Source organism: Zalophus californianus, chromosome X (genome assembly GCF_009762305.2).
Source record: "Zalophus californianus isolate mZalCal1 chromosome X, mZalCal1.pri.v2, whole genome shotgun sequence".
NCBI lineage: Eukaryota > Metazoa > Chordata > Mammalia > Carnivora > Otariidae > Zalophus > Zalophus californianus.
The window spans coordinates 35157320-35163408 of NC_045612.1; positions in this window are offsets into that span (position 1 = coordinate 35157320).

Sequence of the window (6089 nt, forward strand, 5' to 3'; positions counted from 1 at the left end):
GCGGGGTACCTCTTCACACATGCAGAACCCTAGGGACAGAGCCGTCATTACACCCAGTTTGCAAGTTTCAGGTGTGCATACCTTCAGCAGGCCTCAGGGAAGATGGCCACGCTGGGGGACCATCAGGAGCCCCCCTCGTGTCCAGTCCTCTGTCAATCTTGCATCACCAGGGACACCTGGGGCCCACCACCATGTGTCCTGTTTCATCTCTACAGTTATCAACAGGGCTCCACTGACTACAGCCCTGAGGTGCTCTCTCAGCCACTGCAGGAGGAGGAGTTGTCTGCCCGGGATCTCCCAGATGTGGAGGAGGGCCAGATTAGCAGAGACACCTGCTGGCTGGATTCCGAGGCACATCCCTAGAAGTCTCCATCGTTTCCCGCCCTGCATGATCCTAGAGATAAGGTGGACCAGAACAGGGGGCACTGAAGACCCTTCCGAGGAGCTTTTCCCATAGACCTAAGCGTGGGAACAGCTTTGGACAGAGTCCAGCTTAGAGCAGCTTTGGACAGGCCAGTTATGAACTTCAATACAAGTTGCTGCTGCTCAAGTTTCCATGCTTCCACATGGGCAAGAAAGCAGCAAGTACTCCTGCCACTGGTTGGGCTTCATCCACCACCAGTGCACCCACCTTGGCGAGAAGCCCTAGAAGTGCAGCGAGTGTGGCCAGGTCTTCAGCCAGAGCTCCAACCTGGTGCAGCACTGGTGGCAGCACATGGCTGAGAAACCCTATGCCTGTAGCCAGCAGGGCAAGGCCTTCATCTGGAGCTCCACCCTTAGCATCAGCGCATCCTCACCCAGGCATCAACTCATGCAATGGCGAGACGCACTAGGAGTGCCCTGACTGGGGCAAGGCCTTCCCGGGCCCTTCTCACTTCTTCCAACAGCTACAGACACAGACAGGTCAGAAGCCCTTTGTATGTGGAGCCTGTAGCAAGACCTCTGGCCAGCACTCCCAGCTCCTATAGCACCAGAGGGTTAACTACCAGGAGTAGCAGTTCAAAGAGGCCATTGCTCAGCTGGAGAGGGGATGCAGGTCAGTGGCCCGGACAGAGGCTCCTGCTTTCTCACTATTCCTGATTGGTACAACCGGCACCACACATCAAATGTCCCAAATAAATTCTTTTTAATTGATGAAAAAATCAGTGGCCAAATGGTTATAATTGGTCTTATTGCTATATTTTCAACAAAGAGGGTACTTTCTGAACAATGAAGTTTATACTATTTTTATTATTTTTTTAAAGATGTACTTGAGAGAGCACATGGGTGTGCGCGCACACGGGCGAGAGAGAGAGCGAGAGCCTGTGAGTGGGAAGAGGGGCAGGGGGAGGAGGAGATGGAGAGAAACAGACTCCCCACTGAGCAAGAAGCTGATGCTGGCCTTGAACCCATGACCATGACATCCTGACGTGTGCGGAAATTAAGAATCAAGACGCTTAACCGACTGAGGCCCCAGGTTTATACTATTTTTTTTAAAGATTTTATTTATTTATTTGAGAGAGAGAATGAAATAGAGAGAGCATGAGAGGGAGGAGGATCAGAGGGAGTAGCAGACTCCCTGCTGAGCAGGGAGCTCCATGCGGGACTCGATCCCCGGACTCCAGGATCATGACCTGAGCCAAAGGCATTCGCTTAACCAACTGAGCCACCCAGGTGCCCACTATTTTTAAAAAGTTATTCTCTGACCAGAAACTATTCAGTGGATGAACTGCCTTTGAAGACAATTTGGTATCTGTTATTCTAACTTTAATTTTTTTTTTTGGAAAATGGAGATAAAGATACATGGGCTGAAAAACCCAGTCCAAAGCTTCCTACTCCATTTCAAATGCCATTGGAAAACTCGGATCAAATTTCTAATGGGAAGGGAACAGGAGACCTGATTACTGTTTTTCTTTTTTCCATTTAGCAATCTAGTAAGATGACTGAGAAAGATGGCAATAAATACTATGATTTTCAGTTGAGGTAGACTAATGTCTGTAATAAGACAAGTGTAAGCCTCAGAGATGTGAGGAAGTATAAGCGTATTTCTTTACTCAGTATGTTTTAATGGTGATAATGAAGGTAGGGCAACTTCTGCTCCACAGGACTGCAAGCTGCTAGCAGCTCTGCAATTTTCAATAGATGATTTCCAAAGTCATCCTTGGAGAGAATACATAGCCAGGACATTAGGAAAGAGCATAAAGGATGATAAATAAAATATTTTAATGGGTCAAGCTTGAAAGAGCATATGTTATTTCTCTCTACATACTTCTGGCTATAAATCATTCATATGGCCACACCTAACTTCAAAGGAGGCTGGGAAATGCAGTCCAGTCATGTGCCCTGGAAGAGGAGGCCTTTAACTGATGGGATGAGGCCCACCCACATTACTGAGGATAATCTCCCTTAGTTAAAGTAAACTGATTGTAGAGGTTAGCCACTCTACAAAATACCTACACAGCAACACCTAGGTTAGCATTTGATTGAATACCTGGGTACTATAGCTTAGCCAAGTTGACACAGAAAACTAGCCATCATAGTATCTATTGAAGGAATTTTTGCAGTACAAAAAATTATTTCCTAATAGCTAAAATAAATCTCTCAAAGATAATACCTGGTTTGGCTATAAAAAAGAAAATTAAAGGGTTGTTTCTCCAGGGACACATTTTCAAGCAAACAAAAGTTAATTGGTTCCCAATGATTATTTTTTTCAATAACAAGACCATACCAATAAATTGTGGTCAGTGCATCACAGACTAAAAGCCAGCCAAAATATACATAAGGAAGGAGAGGAACTGAAAATATGCCACATCCCCTACACCTAAATTTGACACAGACTATAAGAAGAAGGTAAAAATCTCGATAAACTCATAAAGCCTAAATGAATGCCATGTAAAAACACACAAATATCATATTAATAAAATGATCCAATTAGAACAATTATGACATAATCTTGGACATGATTAAACTTAATTTAGCCATGCTCACTAGGACCTTTAAGGTGATTAATATATGATGAGTTACATTGAAGCATCTTGTACTCAATGAGACCACCTATACCTAAAATCCTATGAAGAAATATTTATAGCAGCAAATCATATTAAGAAATGTCTACAGTAGCAAAAGAAATGGCTATATTTGATAGAACTCTACATAAAGCTTCATATAAAAGAATTAAACATATGTTTTATTCATCACCATTATCACTTAAGTTGACCATATTCAGAAGGTAAATTCCTCCTTTCACTTTGTCTTTGGAGACTCAGATTTCAGACTTGCATTGAGAGAAGATACAAGGTTAAAAATGAAAAGAGGAATAAAAATCTTGTATAGACGAAGCAAGTTTTAGTAAACAGATGGGTCAGTTACAATTATTTTCAACTCTTTTTTCATAGTTCATAATGCTTTACCCCTACCCTGAACTCTATTCCGGGACTGGAATGGTGCTATGGACTTAATGTTTGTATTCCCCCAATTCTTATGTTGATATCGTAATCTCCAAAGTGATGATATTTGGAGATGGGCCCTTTGGAAAGTAATTAGGTCATGATTGGGATTAGTGTCCTTATAGGAAACAATATGAGAGAGTTTTCCCGACTCTCTCTTCCTCTCCCTCTCCCTTTCTCCCTCCCATGTGAGGACATAACAAAAAGACAGCCATTTGCAAAACCAAGAAGAGTGTTCTCACCAAACCCCAATCTGCCAGCACCTTGATCTCAGACTTGCCAGTCTCCAGAACTATGAGAAATAAATGTTTGTTGTCTAAGCCATCCAGTCTATGGTAATTTGTTATAGCAGCCTGAACTGACTAAGACAGATGAGGATATGCTTATAATGGAAAAAATTTTTATTGATTAATGAAAGATGATATCATTCTTTCTTTTTAAGTTTTTTTTTTAAAGATTTTATTTATTTATTTGCCAGAGAGAGAGAGAGAGTAAGAGGGCTTGAGGATACAAGCAGGGGGAGCAGCAGGCAGAGGGAGAAGCAGGCTTCCTGCTGAGCAGGGAGCCCATTGTGGGGGCTCGATCCCAGGACCCTGAGATCATGACCTGAGCTGGAGGCAGACGCTTAACCGACTGAGCCACCCAGGTGTCCCGAAATATGATATCATTCATAAGAGTTGGTGATTGTGCTCCTTTCATAGAAAACTAAACCAAAATCCTTCCAGCCAATTACTCACAATCTATGACTTTGTCCTCTGGTGACTGATTTTTTTTAATGTAAAAAGATAGAAATTTAAAATTCCAATTGTACCCACGTGGAAAGGTTAATTGGTCATCAATGAAAGACAAATGATCCCTTTCTGAATATATTTCAGAACAGATCAGCAATTGAGTATAAGATTCTTTGTCACCAATTGTATTTGCTGCAAGTATGTCTTAAATAGACTTTAAAAATCTCCTTGATCTTCATTTCTTTATCTTAGAAACAACCTTTATCAATGACAAATTGAGACCCTGGCAAGCCCTGATTTAGATTCTTTACTGCCATTCTTTATTTTTATCATATATTTTGGAGAAAAAATTAAAAAGGGGAATGAGTGAAGGGAAAATTTGTTCTGAAAACTGATGTAAAATACTTGGCTAAGACCACTGGTATTGTGCCAAACAGAGTATAGAAAAATCTTTGTTTGGTATGCTCATGATCTAAAATTAAAAAATTCAGGGTTTTGTGAATCACTTTAGTACTCACAAATTTTTGTAAGACAAGAGATATATCTAGCCGATGCATTGTAATATTTAGTATTACTGAGCACTTTGATTCTAATGTTTTGCCACCATATTTTTGGTGACATTCGTGTTTTCTTTTCTTAGAGTGAGGAGATCTGAAAAAAATCATTGTTTTGCAGGTGGAGTTATAAATTTTTTAGTCCCAATTAATAAATGGCCCAAGGTTGCATGAAATGTAAGAAAATAATGATTCCATGAGTAGCCATCAGCTACTTCCAGTCTATTTATTTCAGTAAACATCTTCTAGATTAAAGAAAAAATGTCCTTAAGTCAGAGAGTTACTTAGAACATACCCCCTTTTCTCTGACTTTACTTCAGGAGGCTAGGAATGAGTCACATTGAATAAAATAATTTCTGCCTGAAAAACAGAAACTTAACATCACTATATTTCTTAGATTTCATAAAGTTAATTCATTAGCTGTCCAGCACCTATGTAGAACCAGTCACCTAGAAGTTTGTGCAGCAAAAGTCATGCTTTTACTCTAATATTTGCTTCCGGTGACTCTTACTATCCTACAATTCTTTTGGTTTCTAACCTAAATAGAAAAGTAGCAGTGATACATTTAGTAATTTAAAATCCTGTTAAATGAGCTCTGAAAAGAACATTTTCCATATTTCTAAATAGATCTTTAAAAATCTCAATGACCCTGACCATGATTAGCCTTTACCTACTTGCAAATGACCTAGCTATATCTCTTCTATATGAATTAGCTTACAGTTCAAGTTTGATTCATTTTTTTCTTTAATGAGACTAGAAAAGTTGATTTTGTCTTCCATAAGCTGAAAAACCTTAATGGATACAACTGGAATAAAAACATAAGAAAATAAGAAAAAAAGAAGAAATGAAAAAGTTCCATACTAAGACTTCAGATTGAAAATTTTCCAACTTATATCTACTAATAGCATATACTATGTTTCAGTAATATAGTATTACAGAGAATTCAGGTAGAACTTTCTGTTCCTGAGCACAGTACCTTCCTACTTTTTATTTCTTATAATAAATCAATTACCCTAGGATTTATATAAAAACTAAACTTGGATTATTGCACCAAAAAGAATAAAATCCCTAGGAATAAACTTAACCAAAGTGATGAAAGACCTGTACTCTGAAAACTATAAAACATTAATAGCATTTTTCACACAAAAAAATAACAAATAATACTAAAATTTGTATGGAACCACAAAAGACCCCAAATACCCAAAGCAATCTTGAGAAAGAAGAACGAAGGGGCACCTGAATGGCTCAGTCGGTTGAGCATCTGTCTTCAGCTCAGGTCATGGTCCTAGGGTCTTGGGATCAAGCCCCACATGGGGCTCCCTGCTCAGCGAGGATCCTGCTTCTCCCTCACCCTCTGCTGCTCCCCCTGCTTGTGCTCT